Source organism: Hyperolius riggenbachi, chromosome 8 (genome assembly GCF_040937935.1).
Source record: "Hyperolius riggenbachi isolate aHypRig1 chromosome 8, aHypRig1.pri, whole genome shotgun sequence".
NCBI classification, from domain to species: Eukaryota; Metazoa; Chordata; class Amphibia; order Anura; family Hyperoliidae; genus Hyperolius; species Hyperolius riggenbachi.
Window position 1 is genome coordinate 13898466 of NC_090653.1, and position 15652 is coordinate 13914117.

Sequence of the window (15652 nt, forward strand, 5' to 3'; positions counted from 1 at the left end):
AACTTGATGTTCTTGTGGTACTCTGAGAAGTTTTTGTGGAATCTGATTAATTCTTCCTGCGATGCTGTCCAGATTAATAGGATATCGTCTATAAATCTGAAGTAAGCCCATGGTTTAATTTCACAAGTTGAAAGGAAGTTTTCCTCCAATCTGGCCGTAAATAAATTTGCATACTGGGGTGACATCCTACTTCCCATAGCACTGCCCATTGTCTGTAGATATATATCATTCCCAAATGAAAAATAGTTGTGAGTTAGTATATACCTGATAAGTTGTAGTGTGGGCTCTATTGGAAGATCATTAACCCATTCGCGTTCCGTCGTTTTCACGTGAGAAATGTTCACCTCCCATTCATTAGCCTATAACTTTATCACTACTTATCACAATGAACTGATCTATATCTTGTTTTTTCCGCCACCAATTAGGCTTTCTTTGGGGGGTACATTTTGCTAAGAGCCACTTTACTGTAAATACATTTTAACAGGAAGAATAAGAAAAAAATGGAAAAATTCATTATTTCTCAGTTTTCAGCCATTATAGTTTTAAAATAATACATGCCTCCATAATTAAAACTCACGTATTGTATTTGCCCATATGTCCCGGTTATTCCACCATTAAAATGATGTCCCTATCACAATGTATGGCGACAATATTTTATTTGGAAATAAAGGTGCATTTTTTCCATTTTGCATCTATCAATATTTACAAGTTTAAAATAAAAAAAATATAGAAATATTTCATCTTCGCATTGATATTTAAAAAGTTTAGACCCTTAGGTAAATATTTACATGTTTTTTTTTTATTGTAATGTTTTTTTTTTTGTTTTTTTTTTTATAGTAAACATTTTATTTGGGTAGTTTTGGGAGGGTGGGAGGTAAACAATAGATTTATAATGTAAATGTGTGTTAATTTTTATTTTTTTTTACTTTTAGCTGTGGTTTTACTTTTTGGCCACAAGATGGCGGCCATGAGTTTGTTTACATGACGTCACTCTAAGCGTAACATACGCTTAGAGTGACGCATCGGGGAGAGAACAGCCAGAAAAAGCACAGCTTCCGAGAGAAGCTGTCGCTTTTTCAGCGGGGGAGAGGAATCAGTGATCGGGCACCATAGCCCGTTACATTAATTCCGTGGCTACCGAATCCACGGCCGGGAGTGCGCATGCACGCGCGCGATCGGCCGCGGGAGTGCGCGGTAGCGCGCATGGTTCCTGGATGTAGTTTCTACGTCCAGGAACCAAAATAGGTTAAGCTGAAGGACATGTTGGCAAGCTGCAATACCGTCCTCGTGTGGAATGTTGGTATAAAGGGATTCAACATCCATTGTAGCCAGGATACCACCCACTGAGGTCGGACCCATGGCAGTCAATTTGTTAGGAAGGTCAGTGATGTCCTGGATGTAGCTGGCTGTATTCCTTACCATGGGTTTAAGAATGTTTTCTACCCAGCTAGATATCTTTTCTGTTAGTGTCCCCAAACCAGAGATGATAGGTCGACCTGGATTTCCTTCTTTTGGTAAGATGTAGAAGGTGCCTATTTTAGGATTAGCTGGTAATAATGTAAGTATGTTAGATGATTTTGAGGAAAGATCATTGAGCATAGTCTTTAATTCCCTTGAGTATTGTAGCGTGGGGTTGGTTTCTAGTATTTTGTAGTAGGTGTTGTTGGAGAGCTGTCTGTTTGCTTCTTGAATATAGCTGGATTTATCCAAAATCACTACAGCACCTCCTTTGTCAGCTGGTTTAATTACTGTATTGTCATTGCTTTTAAGGCCCAGTATTGCTTTCCTTTCTTGAGTATTGCGGTTGTAGAGTGTCTGTTTTTGTTTATCCAGTATCTCTAATTTGATTCTTTTTCTGAAGTTGTCAATACACTCTTACAGACAAATCATTCCTGCGCAGTACGCAGCGGACAACGTGGGCTTAATTGACAGCGGCGCTACACGCAGGCGCAGTAAGGACAACCTCGAGGCGTAGGACAGACAGCTGCGAGGGGCTGGAGAAAGCCCCAGGTAAGTAAATCGGATTTCCCTTATTTTCCCTGATGATTCCATTAGTAAGCTTTCTTTAGATGCTATTCCTGTTGACTGACAATGTTAGAACATACAATCAGGAGGTAGAGAGATGACCCAGCGTAGTGCTGCCACTGACCAGGACACCTCTGAAAAGGTCATTTTCACCTGGGCGTTATTTAAAGAGGAACTCCAGTGAAAATAATGCAGAAAAAAGTGCTCCATTTTTACAATAATTATGTATAAATGATTTAGTCAGTGTTTGCTCATTGTAAAATCTTTCCTCTCCCCGATTTACATTCTGACATTTATTACATGGTGACATTGTTACTGTGGGCAGGTTATGTAGCTGCTGCATGCTGTTTTGGCTGTTAGAGACAGCTGTAAACAGCTATTTCCTGTCTGTGAACCTTGTTACATTGTAAAAAACTGTCAAAAGTACCGCGGTCCTCAGAGTTCCTTGTGGGAGGGGTTTCACCACAATATCAGTCATACAGCGTCCCCTGATTGTCTGTTTGTGAAAAGCAATATATTTCTCATGTAAAAGGGGGTATCAGCTACTGATTGGGAAAAAGTTCAATTCTAGATTGGAGTTTCTCTTTAATAGATTTTCTGCGGTTCAGGGGTACTTAAATCAGATGGCATGAGTCAAACAATGGTACTGAAACACCAGTGAAAACCAAGATGCACAGTGAAAGTTGCAGGAATGCTATTCCTGTAACTCTGCCCCTTGCAACCAAAGCAACTGCCTCCATGGTCAAATTTACCATAAGGCATTGTAGGCGCGTGCCTGCAGGCGCCTGACGATGGAAACATGACTCACTCCCCTGCCCCCTAGTGCCTCCCTCCTGCCTTACCTATGCAGACTCTTGAGCAGAGTGTAAATGAGAGGTTACCCACCCGGGTCTCAGAATTCTACTGACCAGATCTCCCTTCCATCAGGAGGAACCTCTAGCTACTGAGGCTACCTCTGGCTACATAATACTAAGGGACTCCTGTAGCTACCTATGACAGGCAAGGGAAGTAAGGAAGAAGTGACAGTTGGGACAACCAGCACACTTGCAGTGCGGTTCGTTGGTAGTTTGTAGGTGCATAGAGGGTGAAGTCTAAGGTTTTAGGACATCTGTGCCTATAGGCTCCAGTGATGTAAATCTGGGCCTGGCTGCCTCTAAGGCCTCTTTCACACCAAGACGTTGCGTTTTAGGGGACGTTAGGGTCGCATAACGTGCCCCTAACGCAACGCCTGGTGGTGTTGAAGTTGGACGTCAGATTGAGCCGCCTTATGAGGCTCTTGGTGCTATCCTGGGAAGTCCGGATCTTTTCAATGATTCGGATGAAAAGATCCGGATCTTTGAACCGAATCTTTGAATCATTTTACTAGGGAAGCAGGGGTGCAGCAGAGTGAGAGGTGCAGGAGAATGAGGGCACATTGAGGGTGCTAATGGGGAAGGGAGAGATGCAGCAGGAAGATTGTGCTTGTGCACGGAAGCTGCAGTTCCGGTTTCTTCCAGACATCCACTGTGAACCGAATCCTTTATTGTGATGATCCGGATGATTCGACTCACAAAAAAGATCCAAAGATCCGAATCCTTCATGATCTGGACAACACTACAGTGCAGTGAATATTAATTAGCCATGTGGCTAGGAACAATAACGGACTCTCCCCTTACTGAGCATGTGCAAACAGTCTAACGCAGCGAAAACCACCTATAATGCACAGCATGCTGCACTTTCTTTGAACGTCCAGCGTTACACTGTAACGCAACGTGGGCACTGTGAACAGCCCATTGATTTTTCATTACTGTGAGTTGGGCTGCGTTACAGGCTGCTCTAATGTGCGCCTGTAACGTCCCACTGTGATAGCAGCCTAAATGCACCTGAGGGTTCTGGCTTTGCAAGCTTACACTCTAAAGGTGAGCGGAGTGGAAGGTGTAGGTATAATTCTCTGACAGCTGGAGTAGTGAGGAGGCAGATATGTATTCATCTCTGGATGGTAGTTATCACAAACTATAAGTGTGTTCGAAGAAGTGTGTTTTCATGTGAGCAGTGTTTCCGATGAGCGGTGAAGCCTGTGAGAAGTCTAAAGGCCCGTACCCACTATGCGGTCTTTCCGACGACCGGCATTTTGTTTTCAGTGCGAGTGATCGTTTACGTTGTGGGTACAGGCATGTGATTATGCAAACGACATCTGGCGACAAGGATCGTCGCGGGGGGTCTGATCTTTAAGATTCCTAATGACTCCTGCGCAAAGCACCGCAATCGCTTGAACTCTCGTTCGCGCCTGTTGTGTGCCGTCGTGTGATGTCGCATATACCCGCCGGCAGGAAGATGGATCAGAGCCACTCGTCGTCGGACATTGGATTCATCTTCCTGCCTCGTGAGGTGAGTATGCAGCTTAAAGAGAAACTATTAGCCACAATGTACCCCCCAAAAAACACATATGAAAGTAGATAAATACTTGCTGTACTTACATAACATATGTATTGCAGTGTCCACGTTTTGATTTCACAGAATTTTATATAGTAAATGCAAAGAATTCTGTTGCTGGCAGTGGCCATATTGTGTCCTACAAGGTTAAAGAATCCCCCCCTCCCGCCTTCCCCTCCTCCCTGCACTGATTCTGTGCACAGTATGGAGGAATAAATGCAGCAGCCACAGACTCACCTACTAATGGATCCGAGCACTGCCATTCCCAGCTATTCTCTGCACTACCGCCGGCGGTATAGAAGGGAACTGCAGCGCCTGGAACCATTATTAGGTAAGTCTGTGTGCGCCGCCTTTATCCTTCCCCAAATAACATAGCTGCAAATGAATATTATTTACTAACCTCACCGTCAGTTCCTTTCACCATTTTCTTCTTACAGTGATCCCTTCCAGTTCTGACAATATTTTGTCAGAACTGAAATATACCAGTTGCTGTCAGTTATATATCAGCAGCTGTCAGTTACAACTGAATGTGCAAGGTAATGTCCATGTTTCCCTATGGCTCTAGTGGGTGATATTACAGGGTAACAGTGTGCTGACCAGGAAGCTGTTATGGGGTAACGGCCATTTTTAAAATGGAGGACGGAGAATTCCATTGATCACAGTGGACAAATTGGATGCAGGAGAGGAGAAAGAGATTGAGGAGTAGATTGCACAGGAGGTAAGTATGACCCGTGTATGGTTATTTTGACGTTTTATTTTCAGTTCAGGTTCTCTTTAAGAAAGAGTGCATGGTGGGGAGGAGTGGACAGTTTAACATTCAGAGCGCAGAGTGAGGTTAGGATGAGCAGAGTGAGGTTGGGATGAGCAGAGTGAGGTTGGAATGAGCAGAGTGAGGTTGGGATGAGCAGAGTGAGGTTGGGATGAGCAGAGTGAGGTTAGGATGAGCAGAGTGAGGTTAGGATGAGCAGAGTGAGGTTGGGATGAGCAGAGTGAGGTTAGGATGAGCAGAGTGAGGTTGGGATGAGCAGAGTGAGGTTAGGATGAGCAGAGTGAGGTTGGGATGAGCAGAGTGAGGTTGGGATGAGCAGAGTGAGGTTGGGATGAGCAGAGTGAGGTTGGGATGAGCAGAGTGAGGTTGGGATGAGCAGAGTGAGGTTGGGATGAGCAGAGTGAGGTTGGGATGAGCAGAGTGAGGTTAGGATGAGCAGAGTGAGGTTGGGATGAGCAGAGTGAGGTTGGGATGAGCAGAGTGAGGTTAGGATGAGCAGAGTGAGGTTGGGATGAGCAGAGTGAGGTTGGGATGAGCAGAGTGAGGTTGGGATGAGCAGAGTGAGGTTGGGATGAGCAGAGTGAGGTTGGGATGAGCAGAGTGAGGTTAGGATGAGCAGAGTGAGGTTGGGATGAGCAGAGTGAGGTTGGGATGAGCAGAGTGAGGTTAGGATGAGCAGAGTGAGGTTGGGATGAGTTGTCGGAAGTGTTGGTGGAAATACACAGAGGTGGCAGGTTATGAAGTGCAGTGAAAGTGAGAATTAGCCGCTTAAATGGAGTCCTCTGTGCTGTTGGCATCCAGTGTAGACATGGCCACAGTCCAGCATTTAGGACATGAATCGGCTACTCATTTTCATTGTGGCGTTTCCATTGCTTTCTGAAGCTCATGTTTATTTCATTCTGCCCAGGCTGGTCACAGTATGCCAAATGTGAGCTCACAGCATGACCCGCTTCACTGAAAAGGCAATTTAGGCAGATGCCAAGGGTCTGATGGTTGTCCAGGGTGACACATTTTCCACACAGAGTACCTCTGCATTGTAATATTTGTCTATTGATTCCTTGCTTAACTACTTAAGGACCGAGCTAATTGAAATCTAGGCCCTGTTTTGGTGGTTACCTGGCTGGCAGGGCGTAGATTTCAATTAGCCGCCGCTGCTCGCATCTGCCGTTTCCATCGCTCCTGCCGATCTCGCCACTGAATCCCGACATCTGTCGCCGCAGCTCACTGGCTCTGCCTGCCTCTATGACTGCAGAGCCCTGTGAGCGGGTCAGAAGCCGATTTCATTGGTTCCTGGCCCTGTCTTTCAATGAAAGCAACTCCCATTGGCTTACATTGATAGACAGGGTCAGGAGCCAATGAAAGCGGCTCCTGACCGTCTCACAGGGCTCTGCCATCATAGAGACGGCAGAGTGGGTGGCCCAGGTTCCTGACATGTGGCGGTGACAGCGATTGCAGCGGGTATGTGCGACGATTCGTTATTTTCCATCGGGATTCCGCCGTTTCTGTACCGGCCTCTGGTCCTTAAGGGGGCAGAGACTGCTGGTATTTAAGTGGTTAAAGTGGACCTGAACTTCTCTCTTCCACGGGACAGAGAAATGCACCCTGTATGTATTTACAGAGTTTAGCCTGTCTAATCCCCCTCATTTGTGACTAATCACCAGTGTAATCCCTGGCAGAGCAGCTAATTTGTAAACACAGGATGTTAACCCTATGTTAGCTTTCATGACAGCAGGAAGTAGACACACTTCAGATGTATTGCAGGATTTGTGTCAGCTGTAAAAAAAGATTTTTTTTTTCTTTAATGGTTATTATGCTGTTGCTTATGTTTTAGAGCAGAGAGGAAGTTCTGAGTTCAGGTCCACTTTAACCATCTTAGCGGTATGGACGAGCTCAGCTCGTCCATCACCGCCGGAGGGTGCCGCTCAGGCCCTGCTGGGCCGATTTTAATCAAATAAAAAGCAGCACACGCAGCCGGCACTTTGCCAGCCGCGTGTACTACCTGATCGCCGCCGCAGTGCGGCGATCCGCCGCGTGCAGCGGCGAAAGAGGGTCCCCCCAGCCGCCCGAGCCCTGCGCAGCCGGAACAAATAGGGCTGGATCGGAGGCGGCTGACGTCAGGACGTCGGCTGACGTCCATGACGTCACTCCGCTCGTCGCCATGGCGACGAGGAAAGCCAAACAAGGAAGGCTGCTCATTGCAGCCTTCCTTGTTACTTCTGATTGCCGGAAGCAATCAGAAGAATGCGTCGGGAGCGCCCTCTAGTGGGCTTTCATGCAGCCAACTTTTAGTTGGCTGCATGAAATAGTTTTTTTTTTATTAAAAAAAAATCCTCCTGCAGCCGCCCTGAAGATCTTAATAGAACGCCAGGGTGATTAAGTGTGTGGAATAACATGTCTGTGGAACAGACCTAAGACATTCTACTAATTCTACTTTGTTCAGTAAAATGTATCGCTTCTTAAAGCAAACCTGTAGTGGGGAGGTGATGGTTGGGGCTGTAATTGGAAGCCTCTTAATGGTACAGATACTTCCTAAATCCTTCCTGTTTTAGTTCAGGGTTCCTCTTTAAAGAGGAACTCCAACCAAGAATTTAATTTTATCCCAATCAGTAGCTGATACCCCCTTTTACATAAGAAATATATTGCTTTTCACAAACAGACCATCAGGGGGCGCTGTATGACTGATATTGTGGTGAAACCCCTCCCACAAGAAGCTCTGAGGACCGCGGTGCTCCTGGCAAACTGCCACAATGTAACAATGTTCAGAGACAGGAAATAGCTGCTTACAGCTGTCTCTAACAGCCAAAACAGCTAGCAGCAGCTACATAACCTGCCCACAGTAACAATGTCACCATGTGATACATGTCAGAATGTAAATCGGGGAGAGGAAAGATTTTACAATGAGCAAACACTGACTAAATCATTTATACATAATTATTGTAAAAATGAAGCACTTCTTTTATTACATTATTTTCACTGGAGTTCCTCTTTAAGTTATGGTCGCACTCCTGTCCGTGGATGAGCGCATCCGGACTAGGCATGTGCTAGTAAGGTCCGTGCCTGCCCAGTAGGATAAAGCCGCTTGTACATTGCGTTTTTTCCTTCTGCATGAGTGTTTTGTTTTACTGGACATGTGCAAACCTTACTTGTGCATGCCCAGTCCGGATATACTCATCCTGGTCACGCTCAGATCTAGATAAAACCTGTTCAGTACAGTTATTGCAGGATCGGTGACCTGTAGGAGGATACTTACTTTGGTATCTTAAGTTATTTTTAACTTGCTTCAAGCTTCCTGTAAAGCAGATCTGAAACAAAAAAACTGTAGCAGGAAAAAAGGGTGCAGAAGAAGGGTGGACGAAAAGGGCGCTGCCATAGACTTTAATGCAATTATCCTTAATACAGTGAAAAAAAAAGCAGAAAAAAGGGCGCTGAAAAAAATATCGTTAATAACGTTAGAACATTATAGTTTTTGAGGTAGTTATCATTTTAGAAGTTTACATCATTATAATTTTTGTCATATTATTTCATTAATAAGTACAGATTTTGGGCTTGATTCACAAAGCCGTGCTAACTGTTTAGCACAGGCGTGCTAAACAGCTAGCACGTGAAGTGCCGTTCGTGGACTTTTGCGCGCGCAAAGTGCCGCGATTCGCGTGATCGCTGACTTTTGCACGCGCAAATTGTCGGTAATTTGCGCCCGCAAAAGTCCACAATCGCGCGAATCGCGGCACTTTGCACGCGCAAAAGTCCACGAACGGCACTTCACGTGCTAGCTGTTTAGCACGCCCGTTAGCACAGCTTTGTGAATCAAGCCCTTTATGTTTTTCAAAGGTATTATCGTTAATATATGCAGGGCCGGCCCTAGACTTTTTGCCGCCTGAGGCAAATTTTGAAAAAATTGCCGCCGCCCGCCCCCCCCATCACCAAATGTAGCGTAAGCAGCCGACAGACAGTAAGAGGCACAGGCGGGGGATCACTCACCTTCCTCGTTCCAACGTGCGCTCCACTGATGTCCCTTCCTGCAACGCCGGCCACGTACAATACAGTGGGCGGCGTTGCAGGAAGTGATGTCAGTGGAGCGCACGTTTGAACGAGGAAGGTAAGTGATCCCCCGCCCGTGCCTCTTACTGTCTGTCGGCTGATTAAGCTACATTTAAAGCTGGAGGAGAGCGCAGATCGGGGGACCGACCCCCCCCTCCTCACCGCTAGGCCCAATACCCCCGTCCTGCCAGCTACCCCTCCAGCTCGGCGGCCGGCACCCCCGCACCCACGGACGGGCAGATGCCGCCCCTAGAACTTTTCCGCCTGAGGCAAAAGTTTCACCCCGCCTCATGAGCGGGCCGGCCCTGAATATATGTAAAAGGGTGTTTCTGCAGAGGGAGTGGTTAGGGTTAGGCACCACCAGGGGGAGTGGTTAGGGTTAGGCACCACCTAGGCGGTGGTTAGTTTTAGGCAACACCAGGGGTGGTGGGGAGGGTTAGGCACCACCAGAAGGGGTTAGGCACCACCGGGGGGGTGATTAGTGTTAGGCGCCACTAGGGGAGTGGTTAGATTTAGGCACCACCAGGGGAGGGTTCTATGTGAGGGTAGGGCATGGGTTAAGCTGTATTGACGAAAAAAAAGACAACGACATTTAACGTTAATATTTATTCGTTATTATATCTTGTTTGTTTTTTGCAACAGTAAATATCGTTAATAAAGCTTGACAACGATTATTCTCGTTATCAAATTTTGTTAATACCTGGCACCAAATTTGTTAATAAGTCGGGCCCTTTTTTCACGGCGCCCTTTCATGCACGCAAAAAAAACCCTTCTTATATAATGAATTGCATGGGTAGTATGGATAATTAATAGAACATTAGTAGCAAAGAAAATATTCTCATGTTTTTAGTTTGTTATATAGTTTTTTTTCTTTTTCTTTTATCGGATCATTCTGTCATATTTGCAGTATACAAACCACACTCTGGCCCATATGCCATTCACTTTTTCTCCTAGGAGATCATTTTTCATCTTCTCCTTAAACTTAAAAAAAAAAAACTTAACTTTTCAGCACTGTGCAGATGAAAAAATACCAAAAAGTAATATTAAAAGTATTTTGCATATTTATTTGCTGGCCATTTTACTGACAAAGTGTGATCATATCACCTAGGAGAAAACTCAGGAGAACATGTTAATTGCATTTGTCTTTTAAGCTATAAAGCAGAGCTAACGGCCCTTTGAACTTTCCAGCAGTAAAACCTTATCTCAACTTCTTCAGAAAACAGGACTGCCTTCAACACAAGTTGGGTCTATTAGCTCAGAGAAGCTCTTTTGCATAGATAACAACTGAAGATTATTAACTCTTCCTGTACTGGAAAACAATATGAGACTATTTACTTTGCTACTAATGATCTATTTCTTAAGGGGCCCATACACCTAACGATTTTCCCGGCGATATACGGCTGATTCGATCACAGTGATCGAATCGGCTGTGAAATCGCCGCGCACACCGCTGACAGAATGATCGATTTCTGTCCGAAATCGATCGTTCCCGTCGACTCCAGCCCGTCCGTGAGGAAGATTTTTCTTGACCGCCGGCGGGTCGGGAGTGCGTCGATAGCGGCGTTCGAATGCCCGACGACCGACGCAATACAGCGGGTATACATTACCTGTTCTGGCCGGCCCCAGTCCCCTGGTCCCCGCTGTCTTCTTTCCGCGCTGGGTTCCGGACCGGCTGCAGCTACACAGAACTTCCTGTCCTGGCAGGAAGTTTAAACAGTAGAGCGCCCTCTACTGTTTTAACTTCCCCTGGACAGGAAGTTCAGTAGCTGCAGGAACGGTCTGGAGCCCGGAGCGGAGAAGAAGACAGCGGGGACCAGGGGACTCACGCCGACCAGAACAGGTAATGTATGCGGTGGGGGGGGGGGGGGGGGTATGGGGTGGTAGCAGCAGCAGCTCCACAGATTGTGATCGGTTTCAGGCTGAAATCGATTCACAATCTGTTTGCAGTAAAGATAGCCATACGATCCCTCTTTGATCAGATTCGATCAGAGAGGGATCTATCTGTTGGTCGAATCTGATGGCAAATCGACCAGTGTATGGCCACCTTTAGCTATACTACATGAAGCAGTAGAGAGCTGTACCGTGTTAGCCATCAATAAAAGAAATTTTGAATCAGGATGAAACCATTTATGCAGCAGGAACCAAGTCTGATGAAGGTTTATTATTAGCCGAAAGCTTACTGTTTATTTATCTCTAAGTTAACCAATAAATGCTATCATCCTGATTCAAAACCTCGTGCTTTAGCTGTGCTGAATACAATTCATTATCCCATACGTTGTTTTATGTTTGTTTGTTTTTTTGCCTTTTCTTTTTTTGTCTTGGGCTTCCATTAAACCTTTTTCCCGGCTTCCTCCAGCGGCTCATGTGATATCACACAATGCAACACGCTACTTCTGTGTAACTTTTGTGGCAAGTTCATTACCATTTCCCCCCCCCTTCATTACCAACTAAAAGCCATTATCATCTTTCTAGCAACTAAAACTGTGAGTCATTAATTCATTAGGGAGAGATATAAATATATTTTGCGCCTTTAGTGGAATTCACAAATTTTGTGCATGTTTACCACATGTTCACAGCTATTAGCGGAGCCTGGTGAAAGCGCGAGCTGCGACCGAATGTGTAACTGGAACCGGGACACGTTCCTCTCCGTGACCCGGGCGGCCTTCAGACCAGCGACCGGATTTGTAACTGGAATCGGGACACATTCCTCTCCGTGACCTGGGCGGCCTTCAGACCGGAGACCGGATGTGTAACTGGAATCGGGACACATTCCTCTCCGTGACCTGGGCGGCCTTCAGACCAGCGACCGGATTTGTAACTGGAATCGGGACACATTCCTCTCCGTGACCTGGGCGGCCTTCAGACCAGAGAGGGTCAGTGACATGCACAGAATGCAGGGTTGTTGCACATGTGGAAGCTAATGTTATGCAAATGTATGCAGCTTGAGAAGAAACCAATGAAATTCTGCTGGAATTTGATTGGTGCATTTTTGAGCTGCATAAATTAGCATAAAATTACAATAAAAGGAAAAATGAATCTTGCACTGTGGCTCTATGTAACAAACGTAGGATGATGGATACTGCTCAAAAATTAACCACTTCAGGACCACACGCTTACACCCCCTAGTGACCAGGCTATTTTTTTTACAAAATGGTACTCTGCAGCTTTAAGGCTGCTTTCACAGTGGGACGTTACAGGCGCACGTTAGAGCAGCCTGTAACGCAGCCCAACTCACAGTAATGATAAATCATTGGGCTGTTCACAGTGCCCACGTTGCGTTGGAGTATAATGCAGCACGTTAAATGAAAGTGCAGCATGCTGTGCGCAGCGCTGGTCGTAATGGAGAAAGCTACGCTTACGGATCATTACGCGTAATTTTACGCTATTACGCATTACGAAATTACGCTTACGGCATAGACAGTCAATTTCGGTACATGTCTATAATTACGCATAGCACTTACGCAATTACGCGTAAGTATACCGTAATTCGGGTTATTACGTTATAGGTTTACGCGTAAAATCCTACTAGCAATTAATGCGTAAGGTCATGCTGCCAAGCGGAAAAGTTGACGCATGGATCAATGTTAGGTAGCCGCCGACTTTAAGGGTTAATAGCAAAGCCCCCTTAAATGCTAAGAGCCTCAAATTTGGAGAATATATTAAGGAGATCAGAAGGAATAAGAGGAAAATTTTTTTTTTCAAAAAGACCTTATAGTTTTTGAGAAAATCGATGTTAAAGTTTCAAAGGAAAAATATATACATTTAAAAACCCGCCGACTTTAACGGTTAATAGCAAAGCCTGCTTAAAGTTTAGGAACACCAAATTCACAGGGTATATTAAGGGGATCAGTGGGAATAAGAGGGAAAATTTTTTTTTCAAAAAGACCTTATAGTTTTTGAGAAAATCGATTTTTAAGTTTCAAGGGCGAAAATGTCTTTTAAATGCGGAAAATGTCGGTTTTTTTTGCACAGGTAACAATAGTGTTTTATTTTCATAGATTCCCCCAAGTGGGAAGAGTTTTACTTACTTCGTTCTGAGTGTGGGAAATATAAAAAAAAAACGACGTGGGGTCCCCCCTCCCAGACCTCTTTAACCCCTTGTCCCCCATGCAGACTGGGATAGCCAGAATGCGGAGCACCGGCCGCGTGGGGCTCCGCACCCTGACTATACCAGCCCGCATGGTCCATGGATTGGGGGGTCTCGGAAGGGGAGGGGCAGCCAAGCTTTCCCCTCCCCCTCCGAGCCCTTGTCCAATCCAAGGACAAGGGGCTCTTCTCCACCTCCGATGGGCGGTGGAGGTGGAGGCCGCGATTTCCTGGGGAGGGGTTCATGGTGGCATCTGGGAGTCCCCTTTAAAAAGGGGTCCCCCAGATGCCCACCCCCCTCCCAGGAGAAATGAGTATAGAGGTACTTGTAGTACCCCTTACCCATTTCCTTTAAGAGTTAAAAGTAAATAAACACACAAACACATAGAAAAAGTATTTTAATTGAACAAAAAACATAACCACGAAAAAAGTCCTTTAATATTCTTAATTAACCATTAATACTTACCTGTCCCTTTAAAAGCCAGTTCCCACGCAATATCCTCGGAAATATACTAATCAGTTACAATGTAACAAAGTTATTACAATGTAACAACTTTGTTACTTTGTAACACCACCGCACCCGACGTCACTCGCCGCTCACCCGCCGGCCGCCGCATACACGCTAGTCCCCGCCGGCTCCCGCCGTCCACTCCGCCCACACCTGTCACTCATATACATGCTGGCACCCATGGGTGCCAGCATGTATATAGGTGACATGTGGGAGAGGCGGGGAGGGCAGCGGAGCCGGCGGGGACTTAGCGTCCCTTCACCCGACAGAGCTCTGAGCTATATTAGCTCAGAGCTCTCGAAAGCATCTTTGTATTTGGGCTCCAAGGAGCCCCATTGGTCCTTAGCAGACCAATGGGGTTCCTTCAAATCAGAAGGAACCCCATTGGTCTGCTAAGGACCAATGGGGCTCCTTGGAGCCCAAATACAAAGATGCTTAGAGAGCGCTCAGAGCTCTGTCGGGTCCTGCAGCACAGACGCGGTGGCGGCGGCGGCGGTGAGTGACGTCGGGTGCGGCGTAGTTACAATGTAACAAAGTTGTTACATTGTAATAACTTTGTTACATTGTAACTGATTAGTATATTTCCGAGGATATTGCGTGGGAACTGGCTTTTAAAGGGACAGGTAAGTATTAATGGTTAATGTCACGGACGATTGCGGGGACGCAGGCGCGTCCTGGAACCGCCCGTGAAGAAAAGAACGATCGCACTCGATTCCTGCATCGATTGCGCTTCAAAACGGTACAATCTGGATTTATTGTGTAGGAGGTCTGCAGTCCTTTTCTTAGCAAAGAGAGCACCATTCCAAATGCTGGTTGGCCCTTTTGATATGCTAATGAGCCTGGGCCCAGAGAGTCCCTGGCTTCAAGCTGTGCTGATGGCCCATCCATCAGGTATAAGGTGACAAGCAGCTGGCAGGAAGACTGGCCCTGTGACTGCTGATCAAGCCAGAGGTGTAAACTCAAAGTTGTCTAAGCAGATTTCACATTCAGATGTTAATTGAAGGAGCCAACAGGGCCTTTCATAGACAAGAAGCAGACACAGCTGGACTCCAGTCAGGCTGACTCCGGCCTTAGCAGGAAGAAATGAATGTACAATATAATCTTTTGCCCATTTACAGAATACAATAAATAGGGTGGTTATGAGAGCGGTATCATTGGATCCGTAGGGTCATGCTGGATCTCTTGATACCAGTCGAGAGGGGCCCGGGGCCCCTACCACCCAGGTATGAATCTACTCAGGACCCTGATCTGATGCACTAGCCATGTCAGGTATCATATTAATCTGTATTTTCCTCCAAGTATGAAGCTGTTACCCCCCTAAATGTAACGTGTATGGTTCAGGAGTTACAGCAATTCATAAGTTTAGCTCTAAAATCTCTCAGAGGGAATGAACTGTCATTTGCTGGTAGCTCAGAGGGGGCTGGCATTGCCACACCCCCAAACCAGCTTCCTCAAAAGCACAGAGCCAGCAGGCGGGCTGTGTCCTCCACACTGAAACATCTTGCACTCATCAGATGCCAGCTTGAGGATATGCTGGCATCCACCTGGTCTGAACTCTGAACTCTGGACTTTGAAACCAAGGACTTTATGATTCTTCCCACAATAAGGACATCTTTCCAGGAACTAAGTATTTTTCTCCCTTCTTTTATTTTTCATACTGGCTATTACTGTTTTCATAATTGTTGATTTTCATAATTGTCTGTATATATTAATTATTTATATTGCGTGAATAAACGACTTTCCCCAAGTCATTCACTGTTTCGCTACCCTGCTTATCAGCACACACAGAAATGATCCCGGGTCTCTGAGGATAC